Below are 16946 nucleotides of genomic sequence, written 5' to 3' on the forward strand. Positions count from 1 at the left end.
TGAATTCCATGTCACGGGGGAACCCTCTGGATGAACATGTCATCTTCTGTGTAAATGACAAAGTCGCACCAGTCACACCCAGAAATCAACATTTGTCCCTGTACTTGCCAGTAGTACGGGATCGCTGATCATAATGTAAGGGCAGTCCACATAGCTTGTTACATTTGGGCATTTGATTTCCAGCAGGCCAAACACTGGCTGCCCCTCAGGATCGTACACAATCCCATCAGGTGATGACCCCATCCATGGGGCATCAGGGTGGATCAGGAACCCACAGGGGTAGTGGTTTACCTCCTTTACCCTGCAGTACTCCTCCACTGCTATAGGCTCCAGGTCAAGCCCCCGCTGCATGTCAGCAGTCTGACTGGATGGTCTCAGAGGCCTTTTAGCAAGGTTTTCAGCGTAGCTTTTCCCCCTGGTGTGACAAACCTCCCTGAAGTTGGTGGAGGTAATGCAGCACCTCTTTGGTTGGTGCCACTCAGCACAGGAACTCTGCTCTCGTGTGCTGTCACCAAAGATGTTTCAAGGGATGCCATATGGTGTTGCTGATGGTTGGAACACACAAATGCACAGGTAGAGGGTCCCAGCGTGTAATCAGGGAGTGGCAGCTGTGGGGGAGAAGGGGCAAATGTGTGTGGTCGGGTCCTGGGGACTGTCCTTGTTGGTAGTTGGTAGGACCCCTGCACCTGCACCTGACCAAACGTACACTCAACCAGAGGTACATCCAGGGCCGGCTCTAGCCATTTTGGTGCCCTAGGCGAGATTACTCTCAGGCGCCCCCCCAACAATGATCATAATGATCATAACGATAACATAACAGTGTATCTCTATGTCCCCTCTGACCCTGAGATACACAACTTGCACAACAATCAGTAAAATTGCATTGAGTAAATCCTGGGTGAAGACATGAAAAAATTAGTCTCTTCACAATCATGAGAACAAACTGTTTTGGTGCTTGAAATGGGTATACGAAAGTCTGGGCTTCACAAAAGCAGTGGAATATACTGTATGATATAAGGCGATAAGTGTGGGAAAAAAATTGTGAAATTGCTTTTTGAGCATAAATGTTAGGCCTAACTGTCATTCTCACCAAATGTCTCAAATGTGGGATAACAGAAGCTAAATATTGACTTCATTGACTTCAACTTCATGAGATGTGTGTAGCCCTAAATGAGAAATTTTCTCCAAATATCAATTAAGTAGACAAAAAACACACCAAATTTACAATATTTAGCCTATATAATGTACCCTATATGTGTTGTCACTGTGGTACTGTTTGAGAGGTTAAAAAAAAAAAAAAAAAAAAACTAGTTTGAGAGCTCAGCAGGTCTGAATACAGAGCTGGAGCTGATCTGGAGCTGTGGCCCACTGGCCCTGCTGTCTGAGCAGGCTGAAATCTCTACTCTCTTCTTTTTTTCATAATCTTCCTCATCAAATTAGTCAGAACTTTAAACCTCTCTCTCTCTCTCTCTCTCTCTCTCTCTCTATCACTCTCTCTCTCTCCCTCTGAACGACTCTGCTGTTTCGAAGCGCTTCACAGTTGTTGTTTTGATTGACAGGTCGTCAAGGGCGTGCGGCCGTGCGTATTTGAAAGAGGAGAGTCTCCCAATCACAGTAGTTGAACCGCATTTCTACTGCGTAAATGACCAAAATATGAAAAAAAAAAAAAAAAACATATTGAGACGGTCGCGCAAACGCGCCAGCATTTGTGCCACACATCTAATTAAAAATGTGGCGTTTCTAACAAGAAAACGGCTTGAGAGCATTCCTGCTGCAGACAGGTATCTGCTGTGTGTGTGACTATACACAATTTAGGAACATGTTTGTCATTGTTTATTTATTTGTTTTGGGGTTTTTTTTCTACACAGAAAACACTAAGTGAGGGGGCGCAGTGGACATAAATCATTATTATCATCTTTTTTTTTTTTTTTTCCCCCTTGACTGGCGGCGCCCCTCCAGCAGTTGGCGCTCTAGGCGACCGCCTATATCGCCTATGCCTAGAGCCGGCCCTGGGTACATCACTGGAGATGGCCATAGTTGTTATCATTTAAAGGGACAACGAGGAGTTTCAATTTGGTTATAAAAAAGTATCACGTTAATGTGGATGAATCTACGCTACCCACACTTGTTAATGGCTCCATTTTCGATAAATATATCGTTTTGTCTCTATCGTTATTTTGTTATTATTAGTGGTGGCGGAAATGCTGGGCGAGCCGACCAGCGTTTCCTTTCGCAGCGAGTTATGAGAATAACGCCGCCGAATCGCTGTTTATGGTTGGGACTACGACGGTAACTGAACCTCTTTAAACCTCTGACTTTAATTCTTGATGAATGAAAACATGAGTCCGTCTTGCGCCGGTCAAAGAATTCTACGGTGCGCGCGGAGGCTCATAAATGTAGTGTGAAAACGCTTTGCTTTTCCAAAACTCCTCGTTGTCCCTTTGAGTTAACTTTTGTTTGTAGACTTAAAAATTGTGCAAAGTGAAACAGGAAAAAGTGTTATAAAACACAATTTATTTGCAGTTAAATGTGTAAAATAGATAACACAACCATTAATGCACTAACATAGCACTAGCCTAACTTTTTTTTATGAAGGTCCGTTTGTCTTTTCTCTTTCTTGCCTACTGTGTCTTTCCCAGGAAGCATGGTGCTATTTTCATCTAACAGAAGGAAGGATTCCACCTGAGCCCTTTTCTCATTTATTAACTTTCTCCTTGGGTGGCAAATGGTATTTTTCTCAGCCCTCTTCTTTTCTTTGCTAACTTTTCTCTGGAGTCTTTTTATTCTGATTCTTCAGCTTCTTCTCTTCAGTGTGTGGGCTTGGTGGTGGTGATGTAGGACCTGGGACTGGACCTGGGTCTACCTGGATGTCTTCATCGTAGATGGAATTATCTGCGGGAGTCATGTTGAGTAATGCAGAAATTCTCAAACAAAATATAGAGCCAGAAGTACGCTCTATATTTTGTTTGAGAATTTCTCCATATCTCCCTCAGCTTCTCTCTTCTTGGTGGTAGAAGAGTCTGGATTCTAAATGTAGGTATCTCCCCACTGTTTCTTTTCTTGATATCTGGAGTAACAGAATGGTGTGAACATTTTAACAGTTGTGGGCCAGCAAGGCTTGTTGCATCATCCTAAAATACATTACATTTTAATTAATATGTTTATTAATCAATACGTCAAATTATTAAACATTGTCTATTCTCTTCATTTCATAACTGCGTTCCTATTAGTTGCACTGCCTACAGTGTCATAGTCCAATGATATTTTAACTATCATGTATTGCTAGGCTTCAAGAAATCTACCTCAAGGCCTTTTGAATCAACAATGAAAGCACCCCTTAAAACTCTCAAGTGTCTACTTTACGGCGCTGTGAAGATGTCATGCAATCTGATCACGCCGGCTTGATCGTCGACTCCTAAGGGTTAACCGATTATCGGAGATCAGGCCACAGGTCAAATGTGACGAGCTGCTGGAGTTGTTGCTTGAGCCATGGGCACACCAGCCAAGTTAAGTTGGTAAATAGGCTATTGCATAATTATAGGATATAGGCTGGTGCTTAGAATGCAGCATGCCTGTCATCTAAGCACCACTTTGATGCTGATGCACCGCATGTTAAATACTATACCTGAGGTGGTTTGTGAACGGCAGCGCTTCAAACTGTTCTGGGAGATCATGACATGAACCAATGTGTTGCCAGTACACCTGCATCTTTCTGTGTTTACTCCCACCATGTCTTTGAACAGCTGGAATACGTACCTGAATTGAAATAAAACATGATCGCAACCCTTATTTATTTATTATTTTGCTTTATTTTCAGTAATACACGTTCACATAAAATGTCTGTATTCACCTACCACTGAATGATGTGTGTACTTGTATTGGTGTATGTCTTTGAGGTGGGGGCACATTGAGGTGCCCCCACCTGTTGTCAAAAAATGTAGCCATCTCCATCATCTTTCTGGCATCAGGGGTCTTGATGTGGTCAGGAAGCAGCACCTTGATGACAGCATAGCAGAAGTCCTGCACCCAACAGCATACAGTTGAAACACCAACGCCAAAAAGGTGACTCACACTCCTGTACTCATTGTTGGTGGCCAGTCTCCACAGGGCGATGGCCATCCGTTTATTGACGGGCATGGGCAGACGCTAGTTGGTGGTCTTCCTTTGCAGGACGGGGCTAAGACGACGGCAGATGTAGTTGAAAGACTCCCGCGACACCCTAAAGTTCCTAATGAACATGTCGTCAGAGGTGGCAAAAGTACTCATATTCTGTACTTAAGTAGTACAGTGTTGTGTAAGTTACTGAAAAATAGTAACTAGTTACAGTTACTTGTTATTTCATTCAAAAAGTAACTCCGTTAGTAACCTTAAACCAAAACGTAATGGGTTACTGAGAAATTAACTTTTTCGTTACTTTAAAACGTTTTTTTCCTCCAATGCTCCTATTAAATAAAGGTTGATTGAATTCCCCTCTAACCCTCATTTCAGTTCTGTACTGATGCTGATGAAAACACGTGTTTTTATCTGTAAAATTTCACCATCATGCTGCATGATGTCAGCATGTAGCTACAGCAGCTTGACCTAACAGAACTGCAAAAAAATCTTTAGGATACGTCTTGACCGAGTTACGTTCAAGAACCTGTTTTCAATGACGGAAGTAAATTCACTCAAGCGGTAATTTTTTTCAATCAATCAGCTGTGTTTACCCAGAGCGATCGCTCTGTGTTTACCGTTTCAGGTGTCATAATTGGAGTCCGTCTGTCGCACTCTAACCGCTGCTGCTCCGGTGGAGTGGGTGCTTCTGTGTGCTCGCTGTGACTCTCGAGCTGTGTCCCAGTTCAGGGGCTGCAGCCTGAACTGACACACTACACAGCTTCAGTCTCGGTGCTGCGTTAGCTAACGTTACCTTAGCTCACCGTCATGCCCTTGTCCTGAGACAGCTGATGTGTGGCCACCTTGACACCTTGCGTTTCATTCAACCAACTGTAGTAACGCGCCATTTCACATTCTCAGTAACAGCAACGGCGTTGCATCGAGTGTATCAGCTAGATCAAACTCTCTTGATGTTGTTTTTGTCACAGTCTCAGGGTTGGAGTCAAATGTGTCTGGCAATTCTCCAACTGAAAAACATGGAAATAAGCTCACCTCAATTAAGCTTTCCCAACGTTCTCTTGTGTAAACTCTGTTCTTCTTTGCTGTTGTTGTGTTCTCTCAACACCATTGTAAATAAGGTATTTTCCTCAATGGTCCTCAAGAAAAAAATAAAGGTTATAATAATTGCTTTAAGGGACAGCTAACACCTAGAGAAAATGCTTAAATAAATCCAAGCTGGTTAACAGAATACGAACATGAATGCTGAATACAGTAGGGAGCAACTAATAAAAGGGCCTTTTTCAAAAAACAGCTTGAGTATTGATCCGAAACTGAGGGAAAGTCTGCATTTTTTCTGTTTCAGAAAGGGAAGTAAACCCTCTTAAAAGTTAGTTAATTAAAGAATAATATTTACTTTGAAACGAAAAATATGTAAACTAGTAAACTGTGTAGTATAATGATGACTGACCAACATATAGCATTATAGCAAGTCATGGCGTCTTTTCACTGGACACAACTAGGTCATAACAACACAGTTTACCTTCCTCAAAGTCTAAGAGTAAATGGTCTTTGTGTCCCAGGGAAGAAGTAGGAAAGGTCCTTCATCCAGGTCTTTGTTGAAGTCCCTCATTTTCCTCACTGCCTCATCGATCTAGGGAAGTGATGTTGTTTATGTTGAAGTAGCCTTTATTGTCATTATACAGTGAATTGTACAACTGAATTATGAGGTTAGAATGGAGGGTTAGTCCTGAGCTGCTGCAGGCAAACATAATTTTAAGTGCCTATCATGCATATCAAAAACCCAGTAAACAGCAGATTACCTTTCGATACAGGTAAATGGTAATACAATGATTTGCACGTCACGGTTATTCATCATAATACGAAACTAGCAAATATGTACAAAAGTGAAAACAGGACAGTGTCATTGTCTGAGTAATATGGTCGTGGCACAGAAGCACATTAGTATTATGCAAAAAATATATGGTCACCATAAAAATGACCCTATCATCTGGCTTACTTTTAGAGGACTGAGATGATGATGGAAGAATGTCAACAGCTGTTCATTCTCACTCTGAGATATAACCAACTTACCTGGACTTTACAGATTTTCTTTGGCTTACTTTTTCCACATGAAAAGTTAACTCTCTCTTCAGCTTTTCACTTTCTGTATTCCAGAAAGCTCCCTATATAGGGATAGTCTGTGATTCTACATGGTAGCAAAGGAAAAATATGCTACATTATACGGACACATAAATACAGTGAAGATAGTCGTTAAAGAAAACGCAAAGCCATACAGTGTTGCAGCACCCCACTGTATACCCATTCCACTCCTTCCATGAGTTGAGGAGGAGTTAAAGCGGATGGTGCCAGTGATCAAGCCAACGGGAAAAGTAAGGATTTGTGTAGGAGAGAAAAGTTCATCCTACCCACTGTTGACAGCATTCTGCACAAATTAGCTGGAAGCTCAACACCATGCTGGATGCAGCCAGTGGATTTTGGCAAATAGCCCTGGATGAAGAAAGTTCAAAGTTGACCACATTCACAACTCCAAAAGGTCGCTATCGCTTCAAACGACTCCCTTTTGGAATAACGACTGCACCAGAGATATTCCAGAGGAAAATGCAAGAGCTGTTGCAGGACCAGGAAGGAACATACTCTAGTATTCGGAGCCTCAATGGACCGCAATCTTGGAAAAGTCATGGAAACCATCCACAGGTCGGGCTTGAAGCTGAACCGCCAGAAGTGTAAAATAAGACAGAGCTCACTTTACATTTTAGGCCACGTTATCAGCCAGGATGGCATTGCTCCATGCCCACAGAGAGTTTCTGCCATCACCGCCCTGGAAACACCCAACAATGTGTCTGAATTGAAACGTATACTTGGTATGGTAAACTACATTGGCAGATACATACCTCATTTGTCAGACACCCTGCATCCTCTTAATGAACTGTTGAAAACAACTGTGACATGGATGTGGGGCCCTCAGCAAGAGGAAGCCTTCAGGAAGGTTAAAACATTGATATCTTCCGCTCCTGTGCTCCAGTACTTCGACCCAAAGCGGCCAAAGGTAGTAGGTGCTGACGCATCCAGTTATGGACTTGACGGCATACTGCTGCAGGATCATGGAGGTATACGCTCTAACCTGTAATTTACTGCTCCCGAACACTCACTGAAGCAGAAAAGAAATACGCACAGATGCCACTACTCAACGAGACATGCCGAGGAGTATGCAAAATACCGGGGAGATGAGAGGGAGAAGCGAGTCGCAGAACTCAAGAAATGTTTCACCTGGCAACAAAATCTCTTTAGGAAAGCAACTGACGAGGCTGATAAAGCAGTCAAGGCCAGCTATACACTGAGCGAAATGATCGCTAAAGCAGGAAACCCTTTTACAGAAGGCGAGTTTATTAAAGAGTGCGTGTTGCAGGCTGCGAGTATTGTCTGCCCCGAAAAGAAAGCTCAGTTTGCCAGCATCAGCTTATCACCTAACACAGTGGCAGAGCGCGTTACCAAGCTGTCAGATAACATTTATGGTCAACTACGTGACAAAGTCAAAGACTTTTGTGCGTACTCAGTGGCCCTGGATGAGAGCACAGACACCACTGACACTGCCCAACTAGCAATATACGTCCGTGGTGTTGATCAGCGTTTCTCAAACTTTTTTCAGTCATGCATAAAATCTCACGGCACCCCTGTGTAAAATATAATTTAAAATGACACTGCATAGCCTAAATGTAAATTTAATCCAGATGTGTCTGAGTAGTCACAATGGTCAGACACACCTGGATTAAACAGTTTGTCCAATAATATAAGACAGGAAACAAAGGAGCAGCATTAAGTTCAGGAAGTAGTGGAGCTGTGCATAGAGCCCATTGTCCCTCACTGACTACTGCCTGTGTCTTGGTGCAGCGTGATGCACTGGTGTTTCTCAGTGCAGGAGATCAGATACCTCTCTGTACTTAATGGTCATTTGTAGCTCATACAGCCCCACTTCAAAGAAGCTGACATGTCCATTTAAATTATGTTTCGGCTGTATGTTTTTGTTGTGGAAGGTTAAGTAAGGGTATAAAAGGTAAACAGTGTAGTGCATAGAAGTCAAGAGTTCCTACCTTTGGCCCTGATGGAATTGAAAAAGAGTTCCAGGTGGTCTTGACTCACACGGTACATGCACACGTACCGCTGTCTCTCCAGCAGGTCTGGGATCATCGTGGCCATGCATCAATGTTGATGGCAAAACCCGTGACCGACAGATACCTTTAAAATATAAAGGACAAACATCAATATTCCAACACTTACCATAAGGCCATACAGTTGGTCTGTTAGACTACTTAGACTTACTTTAAAAATGTTAAAATACCAGGCAGGTGAGTACGGAAGCCCTAAAGGGCCAAGTCCGTATAAATTTTTTTATTATCGTTTTCTCGTGATAACGACTTATTATTTCGTTATCTCGAGATAACAAAGTCTGTTTTCTCGTGATAACGAATTAATTTATTTCGTTATCTCGAGATAACAAAGACCGTTTTCTCGTGATAATGAAATAATCATAGAATGTGTGGTTGACATGGTTGCCAAGCAACATGTTTCCCCGGTGCAATCGCTTCTGCTTACGGGGAAGTAGCAGCTGGTTAGCCGCTGTATGTTCGTAGCAGGGGGCTACTACGTATTAACTGACTCGCCGCTCTGTGTGTGTGTGTGTCGCGGTGATAATTTAACCGTGAAAAGTAGGCTACAACACACACAACATAACGTTACAGCCGCAGTGTTGTGAGTGAATCATGTCGGGACAACCAGGCTTCATGAATCCGTTTCACAGACCCCGGTGCTTGGGGGTCCATGGCACTGGTCCGACCTCCCATTAGTTCGACCTCCCATTGGTTCGAGCTCCCATTGGTCCGACAATCGGAGTAATGAGAGTTCGAACTAATGGGAGGTCCTCATTAGTTCGAACTGGACTAGTTATTAGTCAAACTCTCCATTCTTACCGTTCACTATGCATTTATATCATTATTCATATAGGCTCCACCTGTCAATAAGACACAAGTGGAAGAAGAGGTGCAGTTTATTGTGTTTCACCAACGAGGAGCTGTCATTACGCACGACTTTTACGCACTGCTGCGCGCTCATTGGTGTCCGTAATTAAACCTTGACACTCATATCAAATCAAACTTACATTACAGACAGGTGGATTGGGTTCTCTGTCTCTCTCTCCCACTCCGAACAGACAGACGGACGCAATCAGAAAGGAAACAGAGGCTGCGCATTGATCCTTTTTTCCTTTCTGGGATCAAACGGATCATGTGCATAATTAACTGCAAAACAAGCACTTCATATTAATAACATATAACGCTCATTATGCTTCCAGCCTGTCTAGCCTCTACCTGCTGTTTTTACTAAACTTAACCAACTCCTTTCTTCATTGCCTGAACCTAACCAAAGCGAAATTTACTTTTTTTTTCTCTCTCTCTCTCAGTCTGCTGTCAGCAGCAGCAGCGGCTGCAGCAGGCTCGCGCCCGTGAAGTGAGCTCAAGCCGGCCAGGTTCAGCCGTGCTCGAGCGGAGGGGGGAGGAGAAAAAAAAGTGTATTTCTTTTACTCTGTACTCTGGGAGGGGGGGGCTTTGATTATCAGTTTACACATCTTGATCAGCATTTATGATGGTTGTGCGCGATCTGACATGATCTGGCTCTCTGACTGAATATGGTGATATTCTGGGCCGCGCGTGTATGTGTGTGATGTGCGTAGAGAGAGAGAGAGAGAGAGAGAGAGAGAGAGAGAGAAAGCTGCATGCTCCTATCAATGGAAGAGCTTGTCACAAAGTAGCGATGACAGTTCGAACTAACGGGACCACCCACTGGTTCGACCTCTTATTGGTCTGACTTGTGGTTGATTTTATCGGAGTAACGGGAGGTCGAACCAATGGGAGGTCGGACCAATGGGCAGTTCCCGTGCTTTGGGCCGCCGCCGCCGCCGCTGCTCTAGTGGCGGCCGGGCACCGGGGTCTGTGAAGCGGATTCATGAAGCCGCTCCACAGACCCCGGTGCCCGGCCGTAGGTGGCTCACACACCCGGGAAGGACATCCTGGCAGTTAAGAGGAGAAACTTTCTGCTTCTTGTTGTTGTTAAGTTTAGGAGCAGCGCAGCGGCTCGCGGCTGCAGCTCTGTTCACTTCATACACTGAGAATGGAGTCAGTGTATGAAGTGAACAGAGCTGCAGCCGCGAGCCGCTGCGCTGCTCCTAAACTAGAAGCAGAAAGTTTCTCCTCTTAACTATGCTGCCAGTATGGCCTTCCCTGGGTGTGTGAGCCCGGCCGCCCCCGCCGCCGCTACTGCTACGGCGGGGAAGGCGAAGCTCACTGATCGCCTTACCCCAGCGGCGGCGGCGGCCGGGCTCACACACCCTCACTGCCAGGATGTCCTTCCCCGGGTGTGTGAGCCACCTGTGTTGAGTGTTGTGAGTGAATCATGTCGGGACTCGGGACAACCAGGCTCCATGAATCCGCTTCACAGACCCCGGTGCTTGGCCGCCGCCGCCGCTGCGCTAGTGGCGGCCGGGCACCGGGGTCTGTGAAGCAGGTTCATGAAGCCTGGTTGTCCCGACATGATTCACTCACAACACTGCGGCTGTAACGTTATGTTGTGTGTGTTGTAGCCGAAAAGTAGGCTACAACACACACAACATAGCATTACAGCCGCAGTGTTGTGAGTCATGTCGGGACTCGGGACAACCAGGCTTCATGAATCCGCTTCACAGACCCCGGTGCCCGGCCGCGGCGGCGGCGGCCTGGAAGCCTGGTTGTCCCGACATGATTCACTCACAACACTGCGGCTGTAACGTTATGTTGTGTGTGTTGTAGCCTACTTTTCACGGTTAAATTATCACCGCGACACACACACAGAGCGGCGAGTCAGTTAATACGTAGTAGCCCCCTGCTACGAACACAGCGGCTAACCAGCTGCTACTTCCCCGTAAGCAGAAGCGATTGCACCGGGGAAACATGTTGCTTGGCAACCATGTCAACCACACATTCTATGATTATTTCATTATCACGAGAAAACAGTCTTTGTTATCTCGAGATAACGAAATAAATTAATTCGTTATCACGAGAAAACAGACTTTGTTATCTCGAGATAACGAAATAATAAGTCGTTATCACGAGAAAACGATAATAAAAAAATTTATACGGACTTGGCCCTTTAGGGCTTCCGTAGGTGAGACAACTTTATGGGGAAAGGATATTAATGTCCACATCTACAGAACAGATTGGCTCTTTGTGACAGAAGCTTCTACCAGGCCCCTGTCTTAACAAACCTTTTGGTCACACAGAGTGTAATTAATATTAACATTTTTAGCTTCAGTGTCTCACCCATCTGTTTAAAACAGTGGTTCCCAAAGTGGGGTCTGCGGAACCCCAGGGGTTTGCAGGCCATTGCCAGGGGGTCCTTGAAACAGTTTGCTACAGGTCAAGTTAGACCAAACTGAAATTAAATTATTCTGTTTGAAACTATTAAGGTATTAACGTAACATATTCTGGAAGTAAAATGTTCCAAATGTATCTGACCGAATAGATGATAAGCCTATATGATAAGATGATATGGTAAGTTGTAAGCCTAAATTTGTGTTGTGATTATTACAATAATAGTATTATTACAAAATCTGCACCATTACGGGTCCCCCACACCATGAAGTTTGAGAACCCCTGCTATAAAGGTAAAGATATGATATACAGGTTGCAAAGAGAAAGATGGCAATGCATAGACCTAATGATATAGAACGATGGAATCAACATTTCAATACATTACCCAAAGTTTTCTCTGAAATGATGTCCTCATGTTTTTCAAGTAAATAACTTGCTTAAGAAACCAAAGAAGCACTGGAAGAGTAAATAAGACATCTTTTGAACACAACGTCAAAGGATAGGATATGAACAAAGGAAGGATATGAACAAAGAACTTGATCAAGACGTTCTAAAGAGTAAATCATTAAATTACTGCTTTGGGTCAAGGGCTGTAGTGTGTAAGCAATCCAAACTTTTGTTACCATTATGGTTGTATTATTACTCTTTAAAACTCTTGTTCTCTTACTCTCTTATTACATAAAAACACCTCTTGGAGTGATGAAGTGGAGTGCCATCATTCATCAACAACTTGGGCATGTAAGCTTGGGCTTCTTTCAAAAACTTAAATGTGTCCTCCCAGTTGCGCAAACCAAGTGCAAAAAAAAAATCATCTGACTGAAAATTTATTTAGGTATCACTTTGGGTCATGGCCGCATACTGCCTCGATATTTAAACACCACGTGGTCCATTATCCCTTCTAGTTCAAAGCCAGGGCATGAAACCAATATTTTTTGCAAGACTTCACCATTCTGGTTAATGGGCTATAAATAACAAATCGTCTGCACAAGTTTTCAGTGCAAGCATTTATTTTCACAATGTTTTAACACAACGGTGTAACACACACACACACACAAAAAACTAACTTCAAACAGCACTGAACAAGTTAAAACAGTAAACATCTACTTTTTTGGCCTTTTGTTGAATCCAAAGTCATCCAACTTCAGGACGCCTGATGCCCGTTTCCGGGGGTTGGTTTTTGGCCCAAGAGGAGAGGAAAAGGGTTGTCCTGCAGGTGTGGCTTTAGATGAGCCAGAGGCAGAGGGAGTGGAAGAGGAAGAGGAGGAGGAGGAGGAAGAGGGAGTTCCAGTAAGAGTTCCTTTTGAGGAGAGGGGTTTTCCTGCAGTGGTAGATGAGGAGGAGGAGGAGGAGGATGGGGTTCCTTTTGAAGAGGAGGATTTTCCTGCAGTGGTCGAGGAGGAGGGGGGGGGGGGGAATGGTGGTCTGCAGTGGTCGAGGAGGAGGAGGAGGGAGTTCCTTTTGAGGAGGAGGAGGAGAAGAAGAAGGGGGTTCCTTTTGAGGAGAATGGTTTTCCTGCAGTGGTAGATGAGGAGGAGGAGGAGGAGGGAGTTCCTTTTGAGGAGGAGGAGGAGGAGGAGGGGGTTCCTTTTGAGGAGGAGGGTCTTCCTGCAGTGGTAGAGGAGGAGGAGGAGAAGGAGGGAGTTCCTTTTGAGGAGGAGGAGGAGAAGAAGAAGGGGGTTCCTTTTGAGGAGGAGGGTCTTCCTACAGTGGTAGAGGAGGAGGAGGAGGAGGGAGTTCCTTTTGAGGAAGACCTGGAAGGACGGGAGTACACCTCTGTATAAGTCGATCATGGTGAGCTTACTGAACTCTGTGAAAAGTACACAGATTCTTGTCTTCCTGTCATTATTTACATCGATTTGACCCTTTGGTGATTTTGCAAGTTGTTGATGTAGTACATCCATCCTAGCCTTTTCATCAGCTGTAACCCCATGCTTCTGCAGTACCTGGTTGAGCAGCCATCTGTTAAAAAAGAAGAAAGAAAGACACAGGTCATACATAAAATTAAGAAGAGTAAACAGAGTAACAATAATTATTGCATTTGATCTGACTATAAATTTAATTTAACAAACGTGATAGAGAAAATATTGAAAGGAAAGACTAGACTGCCATATCACCTGTATTTGCGCTGATCATGGGGTGAAAGGAAGCAGAAATAGTGTACAACCAGTGGATCCAGTAGCTCCCTTAGCCTGTTGTACACCTCCAGCATCTGCAGGAACCTGCTGCTGATGGGGCGGATCAGGCTCTTGTTTTTCATGCGTAGAAGAGATTGAAACTCTTCAAACAATTCCTTCTACTTTGGAAACTTTTCGATGTCATAATAAACCTCCATACAGAATTCTTCAATAAAATTCTTGAATGGACTCAAAAGGGCCTTGGCAGAATTTGACACCATGTGCACTGTGTCTCCACTGATGTCAAGCAGCGATTTATTTTGCTGTCTGATCTGGGTCTCCACCCCAGATCTCTTCCCTCTCATGACGCTGCAGTTGTCCAGCAAAATAGACACAACCTGATCCCAGTTCAACTTGTATGAGAGGAGGATTTCTGCTATTGCATTTGTCAGTGATGAGGCATCTGCAAAGTTTACTATCTTTGAGCCTAAATGCTGAGTGACAACTTTCCCCATATACTCATCATAGAAGCGTACAAGCACATTTAAAATCTTGTCCATATTGACATCAGTAGCCTCATCTGCATTCAACGAGAACATCTTTGGTTGCAGCTTCTTGGACAACTCTGATTTACAATAGGCTGCAATGCCATGTGTGCACAAGTAGGAGGCATGTGCATTTGATATTGACAACAACACACAGAGAACTGCTGCTGAGGACGTGATTCAGGTTTGCGCTGCCACTCACTCACTCATGATTCGCAAACCTACTGCACACACAGAGAACTGCCGCTGGGGAAGCTGTTACTCACTCACTCACTGGTGATTCGCGAACCTGCACCAGAGAACTGCTGCTGCAGACGTGATTCAGGTTCACGTACTGTGCTGAATGTAGTGCTGTGTCACTCACTGCCTAGGCCTACTGCATGCACAGAGCTGTGTAGCATCATGTTAAGTGAATGTACTGTGCACACAGGACTCGCGTTCACCGTGTAGTAATATTTGCTGCTTCTCCCACGAATGTCTGTACTGTACTGTACTTTTTTTTTTTTCTTTTTGCACCGGCGACGACGGCCGTAACGTCTGACGGGGGGAATTTTTTGAACGACTCATTTTAAGGAACTGATTCTAGTGATTCAGTACAGTCAAAAGAACTGCCGATCCCATCACTACCTTAGACCCAAGAAAGCCCTTTAAACAGGGAAAAAAACTGGAGAAACAGAAAGAGGGATCCCTCACCCAGGACGGGCGGACAGGACAAAGATGTTGTATAGTAACGTCACAGACAAGAAAACAGTTTACTACACATGAACACTGATGATGTTAAAAAAATAAGTTGTGACAAGCCTTTAAAAGATGATCTGGGAATAGAAAAACATTGGGGATCACTCCCTCCCGTAAGCGGGTGGTCTGCCCAGTGCTGTCAAAGTCCTCATATTGAAAATGGCAACTCTTTTGAGGACTTCTCTCCAGTATTGCCTTGCTGCTTCTATTTCTGTTGCCATAGAAACACCAACAGTCCTGATGCCCTTGCCCCTGTGGAGTAAAGATAACATGGAAGCCTCCTCACTCCTCTCATGGTCCCCGATGCGTTCTGAATGTTTCCGGTCACTAAATCCCTCAACAAACTGATGATGACATTTAGAGAAAAGTTTACAAGCAAAACAGTAAATATTTCCATTTGAGGGGGAGTAGCCTACATCATCCAGTCTCTCATTACTTTCTGTCCATTTGGAAAACAGCAATATGGTAAATCACTGTTTATGTGGCGATTTTTACCTCCAAAAGTTCTGTACCTGGCAGAAGCTGGGTAAGTCGACCTGCTGCGCCTCTCTGAATAACAACGGTCTTTATCCTGTCGCTGCTTGTATCTTTCCACAATGCCGGATCCGTAGTGGTCTCGTACCACTCCTGCATTTCTGGTTCAGCTTCGGGGGGCCGCCGGTCTCCCACTTTCAAATCAGGAGACTTTGCTGGTGTCGTCTCCGCCTCCTCTTCTACGTTCTGCACCAGACTTGTGTCAGGGCAGTCAAAGCAGCAATCAGCTCCTCCAGCCCCAGTCCTGTGCGAGTTGGTCCAGTGCGTAAAGAACCGGGAGTAAGATGCATAGCTCATGGACCTGGTTGACACATACCAGTTAATATCATCTCGACAGAGCTGGAATACAACACGGCCGCCAATTAATTGTCTACACTCCTGTAGACTGTATTGCTTTCTAAATTATGTCAAGCAAGCGCAGCTTGTTTTATTTATTAATTTCACAGATAAGTATACATCCTTAGTCCTTATTTTAAATTCATTATGGAAGTGGATTTAAAGTAATTGTTTCTATTTTATGGCCTTGCTGCCCTGGCTTTTGACCTTTGTGCCCTCAAAAAATTGTCAACACAAAAGGCCAAGTGGCCTTGTCCCTAAAATGATGAAATTCTAGGCCTGGCCTAGACTATCATTCCGATGTATGATATTAACATGTATGCCATCAAATAATTTGTTAGACAAAATACAACAAAGCAAGAAGCTACCAAAAACTAGAGGAGCTAAAGTTGTTTGAAATTGATGTTGGTGCTGTTTAACTGTTAAGTTTATCTGCTGTTGCCGTTTCACAGTAATGTTAATGTAGCTGAGATTTTGGGAGCCTCCTTTCATATTTAATATCTGATAGAGATGAGAAGCGCTCAGTGGCATTAGCCGACATTGACAGCATCTGCCCCCCCGGCCCCTGAGTGGGCCAGTCAGGTACTAAATTCCCGGGTCACTTTTTTGCCCCAGTCCGCCCCTGGATACAAATGAACAATCTAAGATAATTAACTGTATAAAACTCTGTAGTGCTTTCAGGTCGGCGGTGGGAGGCTGCCATGATGCTCACGGCCCGTCATCAGCCAGGCCTGTGACAGGACGTCTGTGAGGAGGAGCATCAGGCTGCAGCGCGCTGTTCAATACGTTTACAGGTGACCACTATGTTCACAGTTTGCTTCGTCAGTCAAACCTGATAATGCAGAAGGTAACATCTCACATCAGCAAGGTCAGACTAAACTAATCACATGTTATGCTCCTTCTTTGTGTATAGTGTTCCTGTCACACTTTGTCTGTAGTTAACATTAATCACCGCTGTAGGTTACATCATACATATGCCTTCTCATAACCATATTTTTGTATTAAGAGTATTTGCTAATATATTTCACATTCACTGTGTGTCACAGTGAAAGACTACTCAGTATTAAACTATGAAGACCAATGCAGTGAAGTTGGGGAAAAATAAAATAAAATCTTTTTATTTTATATAAAATCTTTTTATTTTATTTTTATATTTTCAAATAATCTTGAAC

The 16946-nt window shown here is 44.0% G+C and overlaps 1 pseudogene; it reads right to left on the reverse strand.

Moving 5' to 3' along the window:
* Positions 1-2758: 2758 nt before the first annotated feature.
* LOC146975137 (uncharacterized) lies at positions 2759-15735 on the reverse strand (annotated as a pseudogene).
* Between the last annotated feature and the right edge of the window lie 1211 nt (positions 15736-16946).

Source organism: Trachurus japonicus, chromosome 14 (assembly GCF_045865225.1).
Source record: "Trachurus japonicus isolate A0001 chromosome 14, Traja_1.0".
NCBI lineage: Eukaryota > Metazoa > Chordata > Actinopteri > Carangiformes > Carangidae > Trachurus > Trachurus japonicus.